Raw genomic sequence first — 27,485 nt, 5'->3', positions numbered from 1 at the left:
AAAATTTTTCCTTTCTTACCTTTTCCTTACTGTGCATGGTCTCCTTCGAAATACTCTCCCACACAACTGGTACACCACTCCCATCGTCATTTCCATTTCTGGAAGCAGTCTCAGTACGCCTCTTGCTAGATCACGTATGCTAATTTCCTTTTATCTCGTCTATTGTTGCAAATATTCATCCTTTCAATGGGGTTTTCAACATTAGAAATAAAAAAATGTACACAGGGGCGAGAACTGGAGAGTATGGGGGATGTAGCAGCACAGTTTTGTTCTTTGTACAATAGTTAACAGGGATGAATGGTTGGCTGGCTGGTTGATTTGGGTGGGGGAGGGGGAGGGGCAGCCATGCCCTTTTAAAGGAACCATCCTGGCATTTACCTGAAGCAGTTTGAGGAAATCACAGAAAATCTAAATCAGGATGGCCAGACGCAGTTTGAACCATTGCCCTCTTGAATGTAAATCCAGTATGCTAACCACTGCGGCACCTCACTTGGTAGGTATGAATGTGCTGGTGTGTTACTGTGATGCAAGAGCAATGAATTGTCCCACCACATTTCAGGCCGTTTCCTTCTCACATTTTCTCGCAGGCGTTGCAACATGCCCATATAGTACCATCGATCAACAGTTTGTCCCAGTGGCATGAATTCATGATGAACTAAACCTTCAAAGTCAAACAAATCTATCAGCATGGCGTTGATATATCACCTGACCTCATGAGCTATTCTGGTCTTGGAGAACCTTTCTCGACCCATTGTGGACCTTGGTCACAACGTCATAAGTGTAGGCCCACATCTCACCACCAGTTATGATTTACTTAAGGAGCATCTCGTTCTCATTTGTGCAATCCAAAAGCTCTTCACAGATTGCAAGGTGAAGGTCTTTCTGGTCTTGACCTACAAGCCATAGGACGAACTTGGCGGCAGCATCCCAAGATGCTGTGGCAGGGTTTCAAGACATGATCCAACTGAAATGCTACATTCTTCTGCATACTCTTGGACAGTCAGTCTTCGATTGGCTCGCACAATTTCGTTAATGTCAGTAGACATCCAAGGATGTCCTGAATGAGGGTCCTCTGTAACTTCAGTCTGGCCATTTTTAAACCATGTGAACCATTTGAAACACTGAGCGTGGCTTAAGCACTCATAACCATAGGCTTCCTGCATCATTTGGCGTGTCTATGTAAAGGATTTCTTGAGTTTCACTCCAAATTTAATGCAGACGCATTGCTCCTCTAACTCAGCCATCTCGAAATCCGCAAACTGTGTGACACAGCGCTCTGCTCAATACAGCACTGCACAATGTTCTAATAGACACACAACAATGAAACTTACGGCAGTTACACAGTAGACATTTGTGTGTGCTGGGATGCCAACCGCTTTTATATGCTGTTATTCATCATCTCTACATCAGTACTCTGTAATACATACTACTATACTGTTCAAAGACTGTAATTCACTTTCAAGCTTGTGTACTTTATTTTTTTTTGGAATGCATATTTTGACAAATAACAGACAATTTGGTTTAAATTTCTGTGGTGTCTGTGCACCCTAGTGTGGTACATTGTATTCTCTGCATACACAGTGAAGAAATCTCTAAGCTGGTTGAGATACCCATTTTTATTTATTTATTTATTTATTTATTTATTGTTCCGTGGGACCACATTTAGGAGAAGTCTCCATGGTCATGGAACGAGTCAATACATGAAATTATAACACGATTGTAGAAACACATAAAATGAAACAAGTCGTTAGTTTAAATAAAGAAAATCAAGAATGTAACACTGGAATTTGCTTAATTTTTTATCTCTTCCAGGAGCTCCTCGACAGAATAGAAGGAGTGAGCCATGAGGAAACTCTTCAGTTTAGACTTAAAAGTGTTTGGGCTACTGCTAAGATTTTTGAGTTCTTGTGGTAGCTTATTGAAAATGGATGCAGCAGAATACTGCACTCCTTTCTGCACAAGAGTCAAGGAAGTGCATTCCACATGCAGATTTGATTTCTGCCTAGTATTAACTGAGTGAAAGCTGCTAACTCTTGGGAATAAGCTAATATTGCTAACAACAAACGACATTAAAGAAAATACATACTGTGAGGGCAATGTCAAAATTCCCAGACTATTGAATAGGGGTCGACAAGAGGTTTTCGAACTTACACCATACATAGCTCGAACAGCCCGTTTTTGAGCCAAAAATACCCTTTTTGAATCAGAAGAATTACCCCAAAAAATAATACCATATGACATAAGCGTATGAAAATATGCGAAGTATACTACTTTTCGTGTTGAAATGTCACTTATTTCAGATACTGTTCTAATGGTAAATAAAGCGGCATTTAGTTTCTGAACAAGATCCTGAACATGGGCTTTCCACAACAGCTTACTATCTATCCGTACGCCTAGGAACTTGAACTGTTCCGTCTCGCTTATAACATGCCCATTCTGTCTGATTAAAATGTCAGTTCTTGTTGAATTGTGGGTTAGAAACTGTAAAAACTGAGTCTTACTGTGATTTAGCATCAAATTATTTTCCACAAGCCACGAACTTACTTCATGAACTACATTATTTGATAATGTTTCAATATTACACACAAGATCCTTCACTACCAAGGTGGTGTCATCAGCAAACAGAAATATTTTTGAATCACCTGTAATACTAGAAGGCATATCATTTACATAAATAAGGAACAGCAGTGGCCCCAGCACCGACCCTTGGGGAACGCCCCATTTAACAGTGCCCCATTGGGACTGAACATCATTACCACTCTCAATATTGCGGAGGATTACCTTCTGCTTTCTGTTCTTAAAGTAGGAGGCGAACCAATTGTAAGCTACTCCCCTTACTCCATAATGTTCCAACTTCTGCAGTAATATTTTGTGGTCAACACAGTCAAAAGCCTTCGTTAAATCAAAGAAAACACCTAACGTTCTCAACCTTTTATTTAATCCGTCCAAAACCTCACAGAGAAAAGAGAATATAGCATTTTCAGTTGTTAAGCCATTTCTAAAACCAAACTGTACATTTGACAGCAAATTATGTGAATTTAAATGCTGCAGTAACCTTGTATATACAAGCCTCTCGATAACTTTAGCAAACACCGATGGCATAGAAATAGGTCTATAATTGTCAACATTATCCCTGTCTCCCTTTTTATAAAGTGGCTTCACTACCGAGTACTTTAATCGGTCAGGAAACCGACCACTGCTAAAGGAAAAGTTACAGATATGGCTAAGTACTGAGCTAATATACGTGGAACAATACTTCAGTATTCTGCTAGATACCCCGTCATATCCATGAGAGTTCTTGGTCTTTAGTGATTTAATTATTAACTCAATCTCCCTCTTGTCAGTATCATGGAGGAGCATTTCAGGTAACAGTCTCGGAACACTTTTTTCTAAGAGCGCTATATGATTCCCTGTTGGGACTAGGTTTCTATTTAGTTCACCTGCTATATTCAGAAAGTGATTATTAAGTACTGTACATATATGCGACTTATCAGCAACACGTACATCCCCACTACGCACTGATTCTATATCCTCGACCTGTCTCTGCAGACCAGCCACTTCCTTTACGACTGACCATATGGTTTTAATTTTATCCTGAGACTTAGCTATTCTATCTGCATACCACATACTTTTTGCCTTCCTAATAACTTTTTTAAGCACCTTACAATACTGTTTGTAATGGGCTACTGCATTTAGATTTTGACTGTTTCTAACGTTTTGATATAATTGCCACTTTGTTCTACAAGATATTCTTATCCCTTTAGTCAGCCACCCAGGCTGCCTGTTTGTGCTAGTACCCTGTTTTAAACGTTCTAACGGAAAGCAACTTTCAAAGAGCACGAGAAAAGTCTTGAGGAAAGCATTATATTTATCGTCTACTGTATCAGCACTATAAACATCTTGCCAATCTTGTTCCTTGATAAGGTTTACAAAAATCTGTACAGCAACTGGATCAGCTTTCCTAAAAAGTTGGTAACTATATTTAACATGTGTTGAAGCACAAAAATCTTTTAGACTTAAAATTTGTGCATCATGATCTGAAAGGCCATTCACCTTTTTGCTAACAGAATGCCCTTCTAATAATGACGAATGAACAAAAATATTGTCTATGGTTGTTCTACTGTTCCCTTGCACTCTCGTTGGAAAGAATACGGTTTGCATAAGATTATATGAATTAAAGAGGTCTACCAGCATCCTTTTCCTTGCACAATCACTTATACAATTAATATTGAAGTCACCACATATAACTAACTTTTTGTATTTCCTATAAAGTGAACCAAGAACCTCCTCTAGCTTTAGCAAAAATGTTGTGAAATCGGAGTCTGGGGATCTATAAATAACAACAGTAAGAAGTTTAGCTCCACTAAATTTAACCACACCTGCACAACATTCAAACACCTTTTCAGTGCAGTACTTTGAAACATCAATTGACTCAAATGGGATACCGTTTCTCACATACATGGCTACTCCCCCACACCGCAAAGAGCTCCTAGAAAAGCTGCCAGCCAACCTGTATCCTGGTAAAGGAAGCCTCTGAATTACCTCCTTATTTAAGAAGTGTTCAGATATACCAATAATTTCAGAGTCAACATCTATAAGCAGTTCATCAACTTTATCTCGAATACCTTGTATATTTTGATGAAATATACTAATTCCCTCATTAATCGGATACCCAAGCTTTGTAGAAAGTGGTTTCTTTGTTAGAGAGACTTCCCTTAAGCAGGAATACCTATCAGCTGACTTCAATCTAAAAAAGGTACAGCTCTAACACCCACAACTACCGGAATTATCACTGCTGATACTAAAATAAGCCTCTTTTCCTACCCAAGACAACAGGTATTTGACCATGTGTGACCCCACACCCATCCTCTGTACTCTCACTAATCAACTCCATCAGCCTCCCTCTCCCAGTCCTAATGGAGTGCAGACCATGCCTAATGTAGCCCCATTTCCTGACAGTCGCCACTAGCACCAGTGCAATGTCCACCCAGTAAGCAGTCAACAGTACCATCTCCAGCTCTGCACTGACTCACCATATAGTACTGCTTAGATGAGGCCGGTCATGTTGATGGAACAGCTTTATCATGCTGACATTGGTAAAACCCAGTTAGGGAAGCTATCTTACTCATGTCACTAAAAAAAAGAAAAAAAAATCAAGGTGTTTCCTGGCTCACCCACTATCATTGCCTGATCGTCTTTTGTGGAATCTCTGCACAAAGGCCCTCAATCACCTGATTTAGCCCAGCATTCAGCTTAAAAATGCTGGTGACCTGATACTCCTCCTCTAATTTTTTTTGGAATTGTGGCCCTATAGCTCTGCTGTGACTGCTACCTAAAAAGGTACTCTTTTCTTCTAATCGTTTGTGCTTTTCCTATCCTTCCTACTGACGGGCAGAGTCTGCTGCATGTCCCCTAATTCTACATCATCTTGAGGCTCCTCTCCCATCAACTTTGGCAGCTTGAACCCTATTGCTGGTAGGCACAACAAAACTCTCAGATCATGTTCTCCTCCTGTTAGCCCTCCTACCAACTTCCAGTTCCCAACCAAGCCTCTCACCACTGACTTCCCTTGCCTTCACTAGCTTTCTCCTAGCTTGATCCAGGTGTGTTTGAAGAGCACAGATCTTCCTTTTCTGTTCCTCTATCAACCTATTTCTGCTGTGTAATTTGCAGTTCCAGGAGAGGGCCTCAGCAACCTCCCCAGAATTCTCCCCACCACATTCCCCCAAAGTGAAACCATTTACTACAGTTCTCACGATGCATCGCACTACCTACTTCCTCATGACGGCTCCCAAAATTTCCACTCATGGTCAAATAACATCCATAGGAAAGAAAAAACTTAAATATGTAATACTAAAGGAATATTATGAGATGTTTTAAGTTTATTTCACTATAAAAAGAATGTAAACACCGATAACGTGTTAAGTTCGTTACTAGCATGAATTCAGTAATGTGAGATGTATGTAAACAAACAGTAGACAGAAGTTGCACTAACAGAAGTTCAAAATAACTTGAGTTATTTCCTAAACCTAAAAAAGAGATTGTGACGTATCGTAACATGATAGTTTGACGAGCGACTAAAATCTGGAGCTGCAACGGCTTGTATCTGGCTTTCGGCAGAAATCGATCAAGTGACGTCTCTCCATTCAGCTGAACTCGGAAATCAGTCACGTAAAGTCACTTTCTCAGCGAGCTTGCATTATTCCAGAGGCGATATTGCATAAATAATTCAAAGGTCGATCCATAGTTTTTGACTGTGGGGCAATTGTTTTGTAATACTACTCGCTTGTTAATCAAAATCATAAAAGCACTGGTAAACCATTTTGCATTCCCATTCTGTTCTTGGCTTTCACCGATATGGTTCCGTTAAAAGGTGTCTATATTGTGTTATACTAATAAAACCGTTAATTATTTGAAACACTTAATTCTTCACTAATTACTGATAAAAAATTCTTTCACTAAAAGTCATTATTTAGATATTTCATTAACTTTGAGATAAAAGTCTGAAAATATTTGTAATTTATAATGTGTGGGGAGTTTTAATGGTCAGCAACTGTCGGACCGCGGTCCGGTTCTGGACCGCGAAAGCTCAAAAACTGGATCGCCAAGGTTGAAGGTATATGCATTTTAAGACAGTCATCCATGATTCACCAGGCAGCCCTTTGTGGAAACCTTAGTGCCACTCTGAAAGATGTGATGGGTATTGGTCAAGCAAATTATTTAAAAAATATTGTTCCGTAGATAACAATAAGCTTGAGCGCCACCCTTATTATTTGCACAGTATTTTGAATGTAATTCCGTGACTGATTTGAATTCTTAATGGTAAGTAGTTAGATAAAATAAACTGTTGCTATGCTGTGTAGAGCAGGAGAGTGCACTGGAGAAGGGGGCCGGTAGGGAGCAAGCTGACCGGCGGCCACATAGTGCCATATTGATCGACATAAAAGCTATGTACACGCGACAGCAACACAAATTTATTTAATGAAATGGGAAAATTTACAAACCGATCTGACTCTGACATGCTATGAAGTCTCTTTTAATCAGAGCAGGCGTATGCATTTTAAGACAGTTTTTGTACTCGTAACTATAATGGAAGCTTAACGCCACTTCATGAAACTTTGGCGTGAAATGAAAGTTTTATCTTGCAGGTGGGTGGGTGTATACGGTGGCGGCGACGACGACCTTCTGTGGTCCATCTGCACGCGCGTGGTGCTGAGCGATGGTATTTTTATAAATAACGAATCTAAATATAGTAGACAAATTTTATCATTACTTCGTCAGTAGTTGCGATCTCGTGCGGAGCCGTTCTTAATTTGTTTTGTTATTGTCGAGGCTACTAATGTTTTTGCATCGATATGGATTTTGAAAGGGGAAAGTTGATAGTGACAGTAGGAAATTTTTGTCTGAGTGGACTGAGCAACGTCATTTACGCTGCCTGGTAGGCCAGGAGTTGGTGCAATTTGCCTTTTATGCAACAAAACTGTCGATCTTGTTAAATGCACGAACAACTCATTAGCAGCTCCATAAAGATTTTCTCTTGGGTAGTGAAACTCCTCAAGAAAAACTCCTGGCTTCTTACAAAAAAAAGTATGGCGTTATCAAATCGCGCTATGAACGGACAAGGAAAATCAGCCAAAAAACTTATGTTGGAAGTGGTAGGGCACTTTTTGAAGAGAAAAAAGATGTTGTTGCCGCAATTCAAGGTATTCCATTGTCGGATAGATGCAATATAAGAAGAACGTAAGTTTTGGCTGCTGATTATAAAAGTAATTTGCTCGAACTTTTGCAGAAGACGCCTTGCTACGCCGAGGCACTTGATATATCATGTGGAATAGTTGATGATGAAGTAATGTCTATTTTCGTGCGCTTTTTGGATATTGAAAATAAAGCATTTCGGGAAGAACTGCTAGGAATATTGCTGTTTAAGGACGAGACTCTCGGAGAAGATTTATTCAAGACTTTTGATGGCTTTATGAAAAATCAAACGTTAATTATGATAAAATGGTGTCTTTCAATTCCACAGCGGAGATCGGCAAAGAAAAGGGACTAGTAAAGAGAATCAAGGCTAACAGCGCTTAGCTACTATTCTGTCAGTCCGTAATTCACCAGGCAGCCCTTTGTGGAAAACTTAGTGCCCTCTGAAAGATGTGATGGACATTTGATCATAGACACGGTAGTATTTTCAAATTTTATATGTGGACTTTGGAATATGCAGCAAGATTTCACAGAGAGAAAGAGAGAGAGGTTGACGCGATTCTTAAAATTGCAATTGCCTTTTAAGCTTTTCTGGCAGTGGAATGGACTGATGAGGCTGCGAAGTTTTTTCAGCTTTCAAAGCGTTTACTCCAAAGGAAGATAAAAGACTTGCAGAAAGACGTTTCCTTGTAAACGTATGAAACTGCATTTGCTGGAGAATTTTGAAGTAAGCATGTGCCAGAAAACTATGGAAATTGAAAAAAAAAAAAAAAGAAAGAAATAGCCAATTACCTAGCTACAATATCTGGCCCCACATATGTCTGAGAAACTTCATTTTCAAAAACTAATTTTTTGAAGAACCAATATCGCTCAAGATTAACAGCCATCCACCTTGAAGACACACTACACATAAGCTTCTCACCGTGTGAACCTGACTTTAAAAAACTGGCTTAACACCGTAAATGCAATTTCTACCTCTCCATTTTTATAAATTATGTTTATCTATTGTATTTTATATTATTTTGTGAATGAAAATTAAAATAAAAATTGGAAATTGGTGAGGAATATGTGTTCGTTTTTTGGACCGTGATAAAAATTTCCAAAAGTATCTGGACCCCACCTAAAATCACTTGCTGACCTCTGGTCTAGATGATACAATAGTGAATTATTACCAACTGCGCTGTGTTCTGTACACATAGTTTTATTTCCACTAGTACAATACATAGTGTCTTTTCGATATGAAAGCAAATAGCATACTGACTATGGCTCCAGAAGGGAGCTTATACATAGTCCATTGTTCAGAGTTCCTCCAAAGCCCCCCTCCTCCATGTATAGCAGAGCACGGGTGGAGGTTCTATCACTGTGATGAATGACTGTTGCCACTTATGAGAGTTTGTAATCCCTGTGAAGTAATGGGAGATGTCATCGTCTGCCAAAAACCACGGTGGCAGCTTGCACTTTGTCATCCACTGTCATCGACCATTGCATGGGTGATGCTGGTCGTTCACGTTCTGTCGACATCGACCACGACGAGGAAAGTGGTGTGGAGATATATGATATATCTTCCAGGATTCACGCCAGCTTCAACTGGTTGATGGTCACTGTTGTCAGTTTTTCATTGATCTGAATTCAGAAGGTGTTGTTGCTGCGGCTGATGACTTGGTATGGGCCCTTGTAGGGGAGTGTGAGTGCAGGTCAGACCGTGTCATCACACAGCATGACAAAATGCGTCATGACAGTGCCTTGCGTGTGAACGTAGGCAGTGCTGTGTGGGGCCATGGTGATGGGATGGTGATGCGTTGAATTCTTCTCCATACCCCTTGAGGTAGTTCCAGTAATGGTTGTGGGTTGTCGTTCATGGGTGGTGTGAAAAGGTCCACCAGTAGTTGCAGTGACTCACCATATAACAACTCGGCAAGTGACTCCTGTAGATCCTCTTTTGTGGTGGTGCACACCCCCAGTAAGACCAAAGGGAGCCCTTCTGCCCATTCACTTCCTTGACACAAGTGCTGCTTTCATTGTTCTGTGCTGCCTCTCAACAAGACCATTACTCTGCGGATAGTCTGCTGTCATACGCAAGCTGTCAATGCTGCACATGTCGCATAATGTTTCAAATAGCAAACCCTCAAACTATCGTCCTTGGTCCATCATTATCATGGATGGGCAGCCGAATTGGGCAATCCATGTATGCACAAACACCGTAGCTGCGGCTCCCGCCATCATGTCGGTCATCATTTTCACCCCAACTCATTGCGTCACATGATCAATGACGGAAAGAATGTAAATTTGTCCTGACTATTCCAGTAAAGAGCCAATGAGGTCCAAATGAATGTGACAAAATTGTCCCCTGGAAACTGTGAAGTGGCCTAGTGGCGGCTGCACATGATGGCCAGCTTTGTTTTGTTTACAGGCAGTGCACATGTGTGTCTTTACTCTGCAGTCCCTTTTAAAGTTTGGGTATACAAAGCAGCCAATGACAAGCTTCCTGGATGAGAGAGATTATTCAAACACACTGAAACCAAAAGCTTTTGTTTTCAAGTGAGGTATCACAGAGTAGAACTGCATCTGTCTCTGGTAGGTAACATTGTATACCACTCAGACTGGTCGCCAGGTCAGAAATGAGCACTACAATAGACTGACCCAATGTCTGCTCCTGTGCTATTTGGAGATAGTCCAGTTGACCTGTGAAAGGTAGTCCACCACAATGTTATCTGCTCCCTGTAAGTAGTGGACATCCATAGTAAATTGAGAAATATAGTCCTAGTGTCTAAATTGTCTTGGAGTAGATCAAGTGAACAAATGTTGAATCACTACCAAGACCAGTTTATGGTCTGCATAAATCACAACTGCTCACCCATCTATATCTTTACTGAAATAGTGGATGGATTCATAGATTGCTAAAAGTTCTCAGTCAAATGTGAAATATTGCATTTGGACTTTTGAGAGTTTTCTGGAGAAAAAGCAGAGCAGTTGCACTTGCTTGTCGATGATTGGTTCGAGTATTGCCGCTATTGCTACCTCGCTGGGGTCAGTAGTGACTGTAAGAGGCGCACCCGGCACCAGGTGGGCTAGAGCCACTGCTGAAACCAAACTGTCGACTAATGTGTGAAAGCCACTTGCATGTCTCTGGTCCATGTGAGCTGGCAATGTCTGTAGGTGATAATACTACGGACAGTTCTGTTCTGTATGGCACATGAATACCCTGTTGACAGGACAATGGCACATGCTGGACAGGCAGCCAAGGCAAAATTCAAAGTATGTACCTGTATTGACTTGTCTGCCCATGTTGGCTGTGGATATGGTTCTGGACCAGCCAACAAGGAGGCTATGGGTCCTGAAAATATGCATGTGCATTGCTGTGTTAATGCATTGATTGTAGCACGGGCCTTGTTGAACTTCCGTGTAAATGGCTGTTGTCGTAGGTGCAATGAGTGGGTTTCTTCGCAAACATACAGGAACTGTAAAAAATGGTGTGTGTGTGTGTGTGTGTGTGTGTGTGTGTGTGTGTGTGTGTGTGTGTGTGTGTGTGTGTGTGTGTCATAGTGGTCACTGCAGACCGTTGCAAGTCAAGGGAAAGTTTGAAGTGTTGCAAGAAGCCCATGCTGAGAACTGGTTGTGTAACATTGGCTACATAGAAAATCCACATGCATTATACTCCATTATCAAAAGTCATTGTTCTGGTCATGGTGCCACATACACTTATAGAAACGTCATTGGCAGCCAGAACGTGCAGAGCTTCAGAGGTTGATCAAGCCAAGGTGAGCTGCTACAGGCATATATGGGTGTTGGACATTGTGTCAGTCAGGAAGTGGGTGTTATCTATGACGTCTGTGATGAAAATGCATCCTCCTCCTGTTGGTTTGATCATGGCCAGGAGGCAAGTTGTTGTAGCGTGGCAGATGAGTGCCCCTACTTCTGTCCGCTGGCACAGAGACTGGTATTTTTGTGCCTTATCATCGAATCTTTGGAGGTACCAACACATAGTGCCAGTGTTGCCCAATTCAGCCGTGATTCTTCGTTGCGATGGCTGAATGTTGATAGTGGAGGTGTGGTTCAGACATCATACCGTAGTGGTTGTGAACTGACATTTCAGTGTAGCATGTTGTTGTGGGGTGGTCCATGTGGGCAGCAGTTGTCACAGCATGCGAGGGCTTATATTCTGTTGGCCAGTGTGTATGTGACTTCCATCGGCTGCTGCTTGTGGGGTATCAGTGCTGTCTGAACGACGGTCAGCTACTTTGCGAGCCAGATAGTCTACAACATGTTTGTTGATGATCTCTATGTCAGTCAAGTACCAGAGGCGGCACCACAGATGTGACTGAGTGCCATTGCTGAGGCGTGCTTTGTACAGCACTTCATGTATTTAATGTTCCAGCAGGTATGCAAGTCTTCTCTGAATTGCTCATTTCATGATCTCATATTTATTAGAGGGTGGTGGTGACAGGAAAACATTGTGTGGCCTGCATAGGCAATGTGGTGATCAGTCAAGGTGCAGTTTGTTGCATGAAATTGTCTGTACAATGAAGACACTGTGTTGGTGCATACTTGGAGCACTGATGTAGTGTTAATGGGCTTGTAGAGTACCTATTGTTGCAAGTTGCACATCATCGTGTGTGCACATTGCATGTTGTGGCTGTGCTGTCTGCCAGATGGCGACTATGGTGGCGGTGACACTGTGATTGTTTGCCAGTTGCTGCTGTTCTGTCTTGATACAGACTGCTGCCTGAGGGACTGCGTGGAAGCTTGAAATGTAGGATAATCACCATGGTTGATTGGTGAAATTATATCATTGTGTTCGGTGCTAGTGGTGGTCGGTCAGAACGAGGCTAGTTGAGAGTGTGGGGGCAACAGCCCATTGTTGTTGGCATGTGGCCTGCATTGGCAATGTGGTTGTCAAATGAGGTGCAGTTTGTCACATGAAATTGTCAATACAGTGAGGGCACTGCTGTGTTGATGCATATGTGGAGCATTTATGTAGTGTTCCTATTGTCAGATCTGTAGAGTGACTATTGTTGCAAGTCATCATCATCAACACACAAGATACGCTAGTAATATGAGGCTGATCAAAATTTTCACTCTGTTCACTATGTCAGTAGTCAGTATAGTCACTGTCACTTCCCACATCAGCGACACTCACACCAGTGTATGTTGAATGTTTGGTGGGATGACACTATAAGCACAGTGAAGACATGAGCGATCACGATCATGAATCATGTATTCATGACTCGGGGTCACCAATGTGGAGGGTTTACATGGTCTAGTCAATACGATTGTGAATTATTACTAACTGTCCTGCATTCTGTATACACCATTTTATTTCCTCTTAGTAAAATACAAAGCGTCAATGTGATACGAAAGCACACAGTGTACTAACAACAGCTCCACAAGAGAGCATGTACACCATTCGTCAGCAATATTATTGTTCGGAGTCCCCACAAATGTATTCATGATCTTATCTGCAGTGGCTCTTAATTGAGATGGCAAGTACTCAGACATATTTCTGTGATACATCGAGCCTGCAAATTTGTGACATTTTCCAAAGAGTAAATTACACAATAAATTCAAATAAAGTTATTTTTATTCACATCAAGCTGCCAGATACATTAACAGATTTAACACATTTGTTTCTGCTTGCAAATACACAGTTCATTATAAGTTGTCAAACGTTCTCCTGACTGACAAGAAAAAGAGACACTAGGGAAGACATGTTTAAAAATACGTGGGAATATACACAGTTAGTTGTGACGATTGAGTTCATTATGTAAACAAAAGTCAAACCTAGAAAACAACTATTGGGTAATCAATGAACAGGCGAACCTAAGGGCTTCTGTCTACAATATAATAACAACTAAATATACTGCTAAAGATATTCAATATGTAAAACAGATAGAAAATAACAAAAATAGAATAAAAATATGATCAATATTTTTCTGATAAGCACTATTGTCATGCATGTCCATCAGCCTCGATAAATACAGGAATAAACAAAACTGACATTAAGCTTTATAGGACTATGTTGTAAATTAAACAAGCATATCATTTTTTTCAGTAAAATACAGTTGTGTAGCATTGAGCAGTTCCATTACAATCTGGGGAATGACGCTGGCACTGATGTGGCTCACCACTGCTGATGTTATTGTAGATGGAATCATACATGCCATAGATGAATTGAGGACACCACTTGAGGTGACATGATGACCCACATGAATGGTGCCTGAGAACTGAGTGCTGCAGTATCTTCTTCCATCATAAATAATCTCTGGGCTATCTGAATTACTTCCAACAGTGAAGGATCCAACTTCCTCAGTGTATGAGTCTTCATGTCTGAGTCAGGGATGTGATGCAAGTAGAACATCCTTGATTAGAGAGTCACAGGAGTTCTGCTCACACAAACATTCAAAATTATAATTTACCCTTAATCAGTATTGGTTGGTCTGCACAATATTGACTTGGCAAGTATTTTTGCTGCTAAAATTTTAACCTAGCTGCAATAACAGTTTTTTCCATCACAAAACGTTCTTGTAATGAAGAGAATATGTTAAGTAACCCAAGTTCCGCTGGATGCAGATCAGGATTCTTCGACATGAACATGGCGATTTTTCTTTTCATGTTGGAAATTTGACAGGCCATAAAATGTAACAACCATCAGAGATAAGTGTGCAGTTTGTTTGATAAAGGGTGGATAAACCACAAACCTGAGTGGCACTGAAGATGTACTGCCGAATTCATTAACGCTTGCACTGCCAGTAATGTTGCTGCCATTAGCTTTTGATAACACCCTGTTTTCAAGGCCACACCCTTGCCCGATCACAAATTGTTCAAATTCAGATTTGCATGCACCACAGGTCCCATCCTTGTCATCACTTATGTACAGGTAGTCTACACTTATAGTTAATGGAGATTAGCCATGGTTTATTCAACAAATGGACATATGTAACAGGATGATCACAACAGCAGTGCAAGCTATCTTTAAGCAAGCAAGCCCACTGAAGTCCAGGTCACACAATCTCAGAGTCCAGTCAGCTACCAACAGTGCCTGATAAGTAAACACACATAAATCAAGTTCTTAGTGAGAACCAAACTATTAGACCAACTGACATTGAATCCCACTGTATCAGTACTGCTATTAAATTACAAGTGGTGCAGATGGACCCTGGGCTGGCTTACATGAAAGATTTGGCATGGCCTCATCAGAGGGTGCTGCTGGTGACAAGTGCAATTTGGGTAGTGGCGCCACATTGGCTGACAGTAATGTTGCACTAGCTACTCAGCTTCCATAGAAATGTCAGCTGGCATCACTAGATGAAGAATTCATGAAATTTAGTAGCCAATGACCTTACATTCATATTTAGTATCTCTTTTCTACTGCCTCTGAAAGTTCAATACCAATTTCCTTGCATGAGTTAATTCGTTTCATTCCTTAGAATGTTTCAAATTGTCCTTGACTTGTTTTTGAAATTTATAATTTTTTGTGTATACTACAAAGTTTTCATTTTTTAGAATTTTACAGTACTCCTTGTAGTGCACTATTAAGTCTTGATTAGAGCTAGATGTTTACAATAAATAAAGCTTTCTGTTCTTAGCAGAATATGTTCTGTTTCAACTGTAAATGTCACTGACCTGTTCTAAAGGAATATTGTATTCATAATATCGCAAGAACATATTTAGGAGATAATTAAATTTATCATTTACTGTATGTCCTTGGTAAACTTATTTCCATTTTTAATCCAGTAAATTCTTTCTGAATAGTGTAAATGAGGCAGCATTTACAATTCTATGAAATTTTCCTTGTTCCTTTCTTAGTTAAACTTGACTGATGCAGATGCTTCATTGCTGCCATTTGAACATCATGGTCAGATAAACCATTCATGATGTGGCTCACATCAATTTCAGTAAAGAAGTTGGATTTAGATATAAATTATTAGCTGCTGTTGCAATTTGTTCTTCTATTCTCATTGGGATTATTATTTTGGGGTCAAACTAAAACTGGAAATCAGTAGTTCTAGGTGCCGTAAATCAGAACTAAGGTGTACCTGTGATGAAACCTATACATAAATCACCTACCAGTTATTTCTCCATGTCCTAAATTTCTTGTCTGTTCTGATTCACTCATTGCAACGTTTGTATCCAGCAGATAAAATAGTCCAGATCATCCTGGATGCCCTCCTCTAACTACAGTGACTGGGGAGGGTGGTAGTTTTCTGCTGGGTTCCGGAGCATGTCGGCATTGCTGGGAACGAAAGGGCAGATCTCGCAGCCAAGGAGGTGTGTCTCGATCCACAAGTATTTCAGTGTGCTATCCCCCTGCACGCACTCACCTTGCTGTTGAGCTCACGAGTCATGCGTCAGTGGGAGGATGAGTGGCTGGAAGTGACTGACAATAAGCTCCGTTTAGTCAAGCCCACAACGCGTGTGTGGTGTACTTCCTTTCAGTCCCATCGACAGGACGAGGTTCTCCTCACTCGGCTTCGGATAGGCCACAGCCCTATGACGCATGGCTTCCTGATCCGGCGAGAGGACCCTCTAATGTGTGGTGCTTGTGGCGTCCAGGTCACTGTGCACCACGTTTTATTGGATTGCATTTTACTTTCTGACCAGTGGGCTACGGCTGACCTGTCATCTCTTTTAGGAAACACTCGGACGAATGTGGTTAAAGTTTTAAAGTTCAGTGCCAAGTCAAACGTTTTTACAAAGATTTTAGGGAGAGGGTCTTAATTTGCTCACTGTGTGACACGCTCTCCCATATTTTATGTAAGTGGCCAGCCAATGACAATTTCCTGCAGCATTCTTGTGGCTACGTTTTCCCTTTCCTTACGTTTTACTTTCTTATGTAGCATTTTCCTTCTTTTCCTGCTTTCTTTGCGTGTGTGCTTCAGTTTTATTAGGTCTGTCCACATTCGTTCCTTTTAATGTGTGTCAGGGTGCTGATGACCTCAACGTTGAGTGCCCATAAATCCCAACACACATACAGTTATTTCTCTTAAGTCTTGTTAGTCCCCTCTAATTAGTTAATGAAGTTTAAACATATCCTGTTGGAGGTCTTAAGGCTTTCCGAACTGCTACCTTGTATGTTTTCAAATCTATTACTGAAGTACAGCACTCAAGTAGGTGTTTGCTGCAGTATTCACTGAGGTGTATGGCCTGGGATGTCATTGCGTTGTCTGTGTATATGGCCTCTTGCCCACTCCTCATTTTATCTTACAGTTTGCAAACAAGTAGTAGAAATACAGTTTCAAGAAGATAATGAATCAACCACACACTATTCTGATTGCAAAGAAGTAAAGCATGGTGTACCATTGTGCCCAGTACTGGGTCCCATACCATTTTTGATATACAGGGTGATTAAGAAAAACATTTACAAACTGACATGGCACACTGGGCATACAACAAAGATCAGTAATCACATAGGTTGCAAGGGCTATAAGGCTGCAGTTATTTAGTCACAAATGGACACCCACTACAGGAGATGATCAAAGTTTTGTTCAGATGCATTGACACATGCCTGACATCAATGCTGCATTGAACGGCGCACCTTCTCAAAGATACCTGGTGTATCTCGAAGACATGCTACTGCTGCAACAATCCTGCCCACTAGGTCTTCCAGCAATGGAACAGGTGTTTCATACAAAACTCCCTTCAGATATTCCCACAGGAAAAAATTGATTGAGGGCAGATTGGGTGAGTGTGGTGGCCATTGTGACCAATCCAGTGGCCGAGAAAGGTTGCCTGCAGACGTGCCCTTACGTGTCCTCTGAAAGGCACAGGGCTTCTGTTATGCTGAAATCAAATGTGGCAGCAAATGAATAGGCATGGGCACATCATTCAGCACGTCTGGCAGAACCTCTCGCAGGAATACAAGATATGTCTGACCATCAAGTTGGTCCAGGAGATTGGACGATCTAATTAAAAAAAGTCTCAAGATGCCAGCCCACATGTTAAGGGAAAACTTGTGTTGTGAGGCATGTGTATGTGTAGCATGTGGGCTCACATCTACATAAGTATGCAGGTTCTGACTTCATCATACCCTCAAGTGACAACACAGCCTCATGGGTGAAGAGGACACTCGTTGTGAAGCTTCGGTCTGCAGCAGATTTCTGCAGAAACCACCGCTCAAATTCCATGGCTTGTTGTTAGTGATAACCAAACAGTGTCATAGCACTATCCACTTTGCAGATGACACAAGCAATTCAGTTAGTGGCAAGACAGCAGAAATGTAACAGACAACACTATCTTATGTAATTGGATAGATAATAAATCTACTCACCAACATGCAGCAGAACACACACGTAAAAGACTGTTTTATTTGGCAAGCTTTTGGAGCCAGTGGCTCCTTCTTCAGGCAGAAGGGTTGAAGAGGAAGGAAGAAGGGTGAACAAAAAGGACTGGGAGGTCTAGGAAAAGGGGTAGATTTGGAAAAAGAACACTATCTGACACATTAAGTAGTGTTGTAATCTGGTTCAGCCGAAACAATCTAATAATAAATAAAAGGAAAACAGTAGCATGAAATTTTCATAATTTTAAGAAAAACAGTCATGAGGATATAAAAATTCAGATGTCAGACACAGATATTGCACGTGTAGCTAATACAAAATTTCCAAGATAATCTTAGATGGGCTACTCACACTGATAGCGTGTTTAAGAGACTAAGTACCATGTGTTATTTAATGTGAGTGCTTGAAAACTGTTGTCATAAGCAGATTTATAATGCTATAATACATTCTGCCCTAAACTATGGGATCACTTTCTGGGGTAACTTAACCATGCTGCCTAAAACTCTTCGAATGTAAGAAAGAATAGTGAGAATCACGGTTCGAATAAAAAGAAACAAAACATGCAGACTACTGTTTAAAAAGATAGGGATTCTTTCGCTTCCGTGTAGTTACACTTTTGAAAGTGCAATGATTATTAAGAAATATGCAATAACAAATCCTAGTGTCCTCGACAAAGATGAAAATGTGTGTCATCACAACACAAGAGAGAAAACTGTCTTCCGCATGCTCCAAATAAAAGTTAATTTGTGCCAAAAAGGAACAATACATTATGGTAACATTGCATCTATAGCCTGAATGAGTTCCTCCAAAATCTTTGAGAGTCTAAGAGAGTTAATGTTAAGTATGTAAGCAACATTCCTTATCCCTTACAAAAATATTGTCTAAATATGACTATCTACTTGTGGGGACTATGAATAATAATATTGCTGACAGATGATGTATACCCTCTCTTCTGGAGCCATAGTCAGTATACGCTGCGCTTTCGTATCAAATGGATGCTATGTATTACGCTAAGTGGAAATAAAATGGTGTGCACAGAACGCAGCACAGTTGGTAATAATTCACTATTGTATTACCTAGACCGTGAAAACTCAGCACACTGGTGACCCCAAGTCGTGAATATGCGATATATGTTCATGACTGTGATCACCCACACCCGTGCCACGCTTTCTACAATGTCGAATCTCCAAACATTCGATGCAGACCGGTGCCAGCACCATGAGTGTGTGAAGTGACAGTGACTATTGACATAGTGAACTGAGTGAAAATTTTGATCAACCTTACATTACTAGTGTATTTTGTGTGTTGACAATGACAAATTGCAATTATAGTTACTCTACAGGTCCGACAATAGGAACACTATATCAGTGCTCTGCATATGCATCAACACAGTGCTCTCACTGTGTAGAAAATTTCATGTGGCAAACTGGATGTCAACTGACCACAACATCACCAATGCGGGCCACATACAAACAACAAAGGGCTTCCACCCCTACATTGGCCTCCTTCCAACAGTGACTACCACTAGCGCCAACTTTTGTAGCTCAAATTTACCAGTCAACTGTGGCAATTATCCTGCATTTCAAGCTTCCATGGACTTGCTCAGGCAGCATTCTGTACCAAGACAGAACAACAGCAACTAGTAATCAATCACGGTGCCATGCTGACACCGCTACCATAGTTGCCATCCAGCAGACAGTACACAAGCTCTCAGCATACCATGCCCCCTTGATGGACCAAACATTAACCTTGTGCCATTCTTCGCAGATGACATGATGTTATGGTTTGCTATAGCTGAATGCTTATATCCGCACCGAGACTTTATGGACAATTCAGAAAAATTTGTTGCTCTACTATGTCACTTAGACGAGCATGCTGAACTAGTGAGTGACATCATCCTGTCACCATCACCCTCCAATAATTGCGAGTTGAGCAATTCTGAGAAGACTCGTGCAACCACCAGAACAACCACCACGTCAAGTGCTGTACGAAGCATGTGTTGATGACGGCATTCCATCACAGCTGTGGTGCCGCATCCGGCACTCAACTGACACAGAGGTAATCAACAATCACATGTTGTGGACTATCTGGCTTGCAAAGTTGCCAACTGCAGTCCAGACAGCACTGATAGCCCACAACCGGTAACCAATGGAAGACAGACTCCCACTGGCCAAAAGAATATACGCCCTTGTCAGTCGGGACAAGTGCTGCCCAGACGGACTGCCCCACAACAGCACGCTACACTGAATGTTGGTTCACCACAATTCACTATGGTACAATGTCTGAATCACTTCTGCACTATCGATGTTCAGCCATCACAACGAACAACTATGGCCGAATTGGACAACACTGATGCTGCATGCTGATACCGCTGTACATGCAGTGATAAGGCACAAAAATACCAATCTCCGTGCTGGCACCCAACCGCAGGCAGCGGGCAGGAATAGGTGCATTTGGCCGCCACACTACAACAACTTGCTTTCTGGCCACTATCAGCCCCACATGAAGTGGATGCATTTTCGTCACAGACATCATAGCAACACCAGCTTCCTGACTGACATAGGTTCTGACATCAGTACACGCCCGCAACACCTTGCCTTTTCATGATCCACTACAAAGCTCTGCACCTCCTGGCTGTCAATGACATTCCTAAACATGTGTGCAGCACCACAACCAGAACGTTGACTTTCACTGATGGAGTACTGTGTGTGTGGATTTTCTATGTAGCCGATATTACATAACCAGTTCTCAGTGTGGACTTGTTGTGGCACTTCAAACTTTCCCTTGTCTTGCAATGGTCTGCATTGTACCATCATGACACAAACACCATCATTGGGGCTGCACCTACTGATACTACAACAATGGAATGCACTGGTCCATCCCCCTCCTCAACGCCACTTAATACAACAAACCTTTGCTGCACTGGACAAGCTGACTTCTAACCACTTACAGCTGGATGCATGCGAAGAAAACCACTCATTGCACCTTTAACTTCAGTCACTAACACAGGAGCTCAACAAGGCCCATGCGACAATCAATGCATTAAAACAGCATCGCACATGCCAATCTATGGGACCCACAGCCACCTCATCAGCTGTGCCAGAACCACATTCACAGCCAACCTGGTCAGACAACTAGACACAGGTATGAACTCTACAGTCTGCCTCACCTGCTACCCTGGTCCCCGCCATTGTCCCCTCAATGGTGTACTCATGTACCATACAGAATGGAATGGTGCATAGGACTATGACTACACTGGGACCTGTGGTACGACACAAGGTGCATAGACTAAATCCTCAGAAACTCAAAGCTCCAAAAGAAGCAACTGATCACACGATGTGCTTGGTATGCTTCAACAATTTGACAGCCCATGGGTCTTGCAAATAGAGGTGGTTCCGAAGAAAGAAGGACCGGTTCATGTGTGGAGTGATTATCATACACTGAATGTTCTAACTGTGCATGACTCCTACCCAGTACCAACCATTCAAGACTTTACCCACAAACTGACAGGACCTAATGAGTTATCTGTCACTGATTGCAAGAAAAAAATACTACCACCCAGACGATATTAAAAACTGACATCATCACACCTTTAGGTTTCTTGAAGATGTTGATAATGCCATACAGACTCAAAGCCTCTTGCAGACGTGACAACGTTTCATTGACGGTTCTGACGCTTTATACAACCCGGAGTGTGGTGCGAAATTGTACTACCTGCAAAATTCACACCTCTCTCACACCAGTTGACTTACGTGGTTTGCACAGCCGATCTTCAAAAAACTTCTTCTCCGAAGAATACTACTGGTTAACGTAATTTATCAGACTCTCTCACTCTCTCTCTACTCATGAAATAAGTGGATACTCACAGAATACTTTTAGTTTAGTCTTAATATATTTCAACTTCCACAAAGAACAAATTCACCACTTCTCACATAAATATTCAAATGTTTGCAAGTCAACTGATTTGTCTAGCATTAGATTCAATTAAATACATTTACAATGGCGTAGTTTTTACAACCACATAATTTATGAGCATGTCTTGCTTCTAGCAAGTCCAACACAAGAAGAATAATTAACGATTTTACAACTGTCCTTCTTCTTTATAGTTACAATAATCAACAATATAAAGCACCATAAGATACATAAACACTGCTTGTTCTTCCAATACGACTTCCGTGGCGTGAGCGACAAACACTTGGCAATGCTGTTCGACCGTCGCATGTACCTTGTGCTCGTGACTCCTTTCCAGCCTGCCTACACAAACGTGTTGCACAGTATGTACGTTCTCTCTCACTTATTTTTAAAATATTGTGTGTTCGAGACGGTAGAAGGGCGAGTGGTTCTAGAATTTACACGGAAATTCTCAAAGCACTACACGGTGTGCTTTTTAATCTCTCCAATTGCTGTGCCTACATATATGATATATTATTAGTGCTCTCCAACGAAAATGAAGTGCTTGACAGACACATCAAACAAGTTCTCAGTGCCTTTGATGAAGAGGGAGTGACATCAACAAAGACAAACTACCGCTTCGCCAGAAACAAGTCACATTTCTAGGCTACACCATCTCCATTTCAGGAATATGTCCGACAGATGACTGGTTGACACTCATACAAAATATTCCACAACCACAAACATTCCATGACCTCCAGCAGTATCTCGGCATAATAAATTTTTACTGGAAAACATCCTGCATGCAGTGGATGTTTAGGCCCCTCTCCCTGATGCATTGAAAGGACCAAACACCCACAGCTATTGCCAGCTCACATGGACCGAAGACATGCAACAGTCAGTCAACAGTTTGGGTTCAGCAGTAGCTTTAGACCACCAAGTGCTGGGCATGCCTCTTAGAATCACTACCAACGCCTGCTAGGTAGCAGTAGGGGTGGTACTCCAACAAATCATTGACTAATAGCAAGTACAACTGCACCAGTTTTTCTCCTAAAAGATCTCAAATCCCAAACACAGTATTCTGCATTTGACCAAGAAGTGTTACCAATCTATGTAGCCGTCCACTATTTCAAGTAAGATATTGACAGGTGAGCATTTTAGACCATAAACTGGTCATGAATGTGATTCAACTTCTGTCGACATGAGTTACTCTGACAGAATTTAGATACTTGGACTATATTTCTCAATTTACTACAGATGTAGTACTTATGGGAAGCAGATAACATTGTGCTGGACTACCTTTCAAGAGTCAATACCATATCATTTCAACTGGGCTCTCTCCAAATGGCATGGGAACAGACATTGGATCGATCAATTACAGCACTCGCTTCTGTCCTGGTGACCAGTTTCAAGATTAAACATTGTGGGGTACCAGAGACAGATGCAGTTCTACTCTATGATACTTTGCTTGGAAGAAGAGGGGCCACTAGCTACAACAGCAACCTTTCACAAAGCCATGTGCAGTCTCTCCCATCCAGGAATACAGCCACAATGAAGCTTCATATGGCCAAATGTTGAAAGGGACTGCACAGTGTGGACACATGTGTGCACACACACACAGTATTCAGGCGGGCTTGCCTGCTTTAAGCACTCTAATTTGTTCAAAGTAAACGTGCCGGCCCACCGAGACACTCAATAAAGAGCACCCTGGTAGGATTTCAACGGGGTCCGCCTCGGGACGCACGAGCACGCACGAGGCGGTCGCACGCCTTCGGCTCGCCCCACTGGCAGGACGTCCCACGATACATGCCAGTTAAACACCGACGGGCGGTGAACCAATAGCGTGGGACACAAATCCAACTACGAGCTTTTTAACCGCAACACTGTCTCTCAACGAAGCAAAGTTGGCCTGTTAAGTGCAACCACCACTAGGCCACAGTTCTGCAAGGACAATTTTGTCACATACATTTGGACACTGTTGTCCTTTTGCTGGAATCATTAGGACAAAAATACATCATCTCTGCAATTAATCAGGTGACATGATGGCGGAAGCCATAGCTACAGCGTTTGTGCATGCATGGATTGCCAGGTTTGGCTGTCCACTCATGATGATAATGGACCAAGGATGACAGTTTGAGGCCTCTCTGTTTGAAGCATTATGCAGCATGTGCAGCATCGACTGCTGGCATGCGACAGTGTACCACCCACAGTGTAATGGTCTTGTTGAGAGGTGGCACAGAACAATGAAAGCAGCACTCATGTGTTACGGTGGTGAATGGGCAGAATCACTCCATTGGGTCTTGTTAAGGGTGTGCACCACCACCAAAGAGGATCTACAGGCGTCGCTTACCGAATTGCTATATGGTCAGACATTGTAACTACTGACCGACCTTTCCACACCAGCCACAGATGGCGGCCCATAACCATTACTGGAACTACTACAAGCAGAACAGAGAAAAATTCAGTGCATTGACATCCCATTGTCACAGCCCCGCATGGCACCACCTACGTTAATACACAAGGCACTGGCCATAACCCAACTCGTCACACTGCGTGATGAATAGTCCGACATGCACTCATGTGCCCCTACAAGGGCCAATACCGAGTCATCAGCCACAGCAACAATACCTTCTGAATTGAGATTAACGACAAACTGACAATGGTGGCCATTAATCATTCGAAGCCAGTGTGGACCCTGGATGACCTCTCCACTGACTCCACACTCCTTTCGCCGTGTCACCCATGTTGATGGAATGTGACTGAGCGGTGTCATCCACACAGTGGGTGACAAAAGTACCTCAGCACATCAGTTGTGAATAATGACTGCTATAAGCTGTAGAATGGAATGACAACAATGAAACTTTGTGCCGGATCGGGACTCAAACCCAGACTTCCTGCTTATCGCGAGGGTCAATACAGTTAATCACACTAATCACACCTATGCGCCATTACCCCAATAGGCTGAGTGATTGATGAAGCTCTGCACTTACATGTTCAATGCAACACTTCATACATGGCTTGTCATATCACTCAATGGGTAACACAATCTCCACATTTGTGTGAGGAGCATTACCATCGATATGTCTGATGCCACCCTCAAATGCGTAATTAATGTTACGATTGAAACTTTTTTCAGCATCACGAATATGTAGCCACCATCTCCCTACGTGATCATCAAACCAAATACAGGGATTGGATGGCAAGATTAAAGTTGCAAACCACAATGCTTTACCAAGGAATCAAGTTATATAATAAACTGCCAAAAGATAATGAAATTATGTAAATTTAAAACATTCTCAAAATATATTTACTAAAAAATAGTTTTTACTCATTTAAACAGTTCATGTAAAAACTATTGGAGGAGTATCGCATTTCATTTCCATTATGTGAATCATGTTCTTTCTGTTTCTTTAATCTTACCTTATTTAATTTGGTGAGAAGTTGTGCACATATGTCTGTATCATGAATTTGTTATGTATACCCTATTTGTTACCATTTCTTATCTTATGTACCTCAGCTATAAATAATGCCTAGACATATGTATAATGATGATAGCCACAAAAACAAATTTGTCTACGGCAAGAAAAAAGGGGGCTGTGGCTCAGTGGCGTTGTAATGTAAGGTGGTTGACCCTGTCACACTTGCCTCTCACATTCAAGTGAGATTTATGTAACGAAACTATTTTGTAAATAGTTCTGCATTATCGCCCTGTACATTATTTGTTACATAAATTTGACAGCTAATGTATGGTTAACTCCTAGTGGTGTTTTACATTTACATACATAATTTGCAAGCCATTGTATGGTGCATGGCAAAGGGTACATTATACCACTACTTGTCATTTCCTTTCTTGTTCCACTTGAAAATAGACTAAAGGAAAACAACTACCTATATTCCTCCGTATAAGCCCTAATTTCTCTTATCTTCTCTTTACGGTCCTTACGCGAACCGTATGTTGGTGGCAGCAGAATATTTTTGCAGTCAGCTTCAAATGATGGTTCTCTAAACATTCTGAACAGTATTTCTCAGAAAAAATGTTGCCTTTCTGATTCTCATTTGTGTTCCTGAAGCATATCTGTAACAAACCTAGCAGACTATCTCTGAATTGCTTTGATGTCTTCCTCTAATCCAACCTGGTGTGGATCCCATACACTTAAGAAGTACTCACGGATGGGTCACACTAAAGCTCTATACGTGGTCTCCTTTACAGATGACCCATACTTTTCTGTATTCTTCCAATGTTCTTCCAGTTCATATCACTTTTCAATATTAGATATTTAATCAGTGTGACTATGGCAAGCAGCATATTATTAATACTTTATTTGAACATTATGAAATTGTTTTTCCTACTCCTCTGCATTAACTTACATTTTCCTACAGTTAGAGCTAACTACCATTCATAATATCAACTAGAAATTTTGTTTAAGTCCTCTTATACCCTACAACAGTCACTCAGCGATGAAAAAAATGGTTCAAATGGCTCTGAGTACTATGGGACTTAACACCTGAGGTCATCAGTCCCCTAGAACGTAGAACTATTTAAACCTAACTAACCTAAGGACATCACACACATCCATCCCAAGGCAGGATTCGAACCTGCGACCGTAGCAGTCGCGCAGTTCCAGACTGAAGCGCCTAGACTCAATGATGACACCTTCCCATACACATCATCTGGGAAAAGCCGCAGATGCTGCTCATCCTGTTCGTCAGATCATTTATGTATGTAGAGAATAACAGTGATCCTGTCACATTTCCCTGGGGCACACCTGACAGTTTCCTTGTCCTGATGAACACTCACTGTTTGAGTACAGTACTGGATTCTATTACTTACAAAATCTTTGAGCTACTCCCATATTTGGTAACTTATCGTGAATGCCTATACTTTCATTAACAGCCTGCAGCGGGGCACCGTATCAGACGATTTTTGGAAATATAGAAATATGGAATCCGCCTGTTGCTCTTCACCCATGGTTTGCAGGATATCATACAAGAAAAAGAAAAGCTAAATTTTGCATGACTTTGTTTTCTAAATCCATGCTGATTTGTTGACAGTAGCTTTCCTACCACATCGAAATTTATTATATTCAAACTGAGAATATGTCAAGAATTCTGTGAATTCATCCTTTTACCTTTCTTATATACAGGAGTCAACTGTGCTTTTTTCCAGTCACTTCGGAGTTTGTGCTGGATGAGAGATATGCAATAAATGCAAGCTAAGTGAGAGGCCAATGGTGTCGAATACTCTTTGCGAAAGTGAATTTGGATTCCATCCTGATCTGGTGACATATTTGTTTTCATCTCCAGTGAAGTTAAAAATCACACAATTTACTTTCCAGACAGTACAAACAATTGGTAACCTGACAGTAAACACACAGAATAGCAAACTATGCTATTATGTACTTTGTGTATTTTGTAAATAACTTTTACATTGCTTTGGTTTCAGATACTGTACTGATAGATACACAAGAAGCTGCAGAAGTATACCAGTTTATATATTTATATTATACCTGTATATTCTAGCTACAGCAGCTAGTATTTGTTTGCAAATCTTCAAGCTTGACTTTTTACTCATCAACATGTGCTTGTTTACGTGCAGGAAATTTATTGTATGTATGTAAGTATAACTAA

The sequence above is a fragment of the Schistocerca piceifrons genome, chromosome 4 (genome assembly GCF_021461385.2).
Source record: "Schistocerca piceifrons isolate TAMUIC-IGC-003096 chromosome 4, iqSchPice1.1, whole genome shotgun sequence".
NCBI classification, from domain to species: domain Eukaryota; kingdom Metazoa; phylum Arthropoda; class Insecta; order Orthoptera; family Acrididae; genus Schistocerca; species Schistocerca piceifrons.
This window is presented reverse-complemented; position numbering follows the sequence as displayed.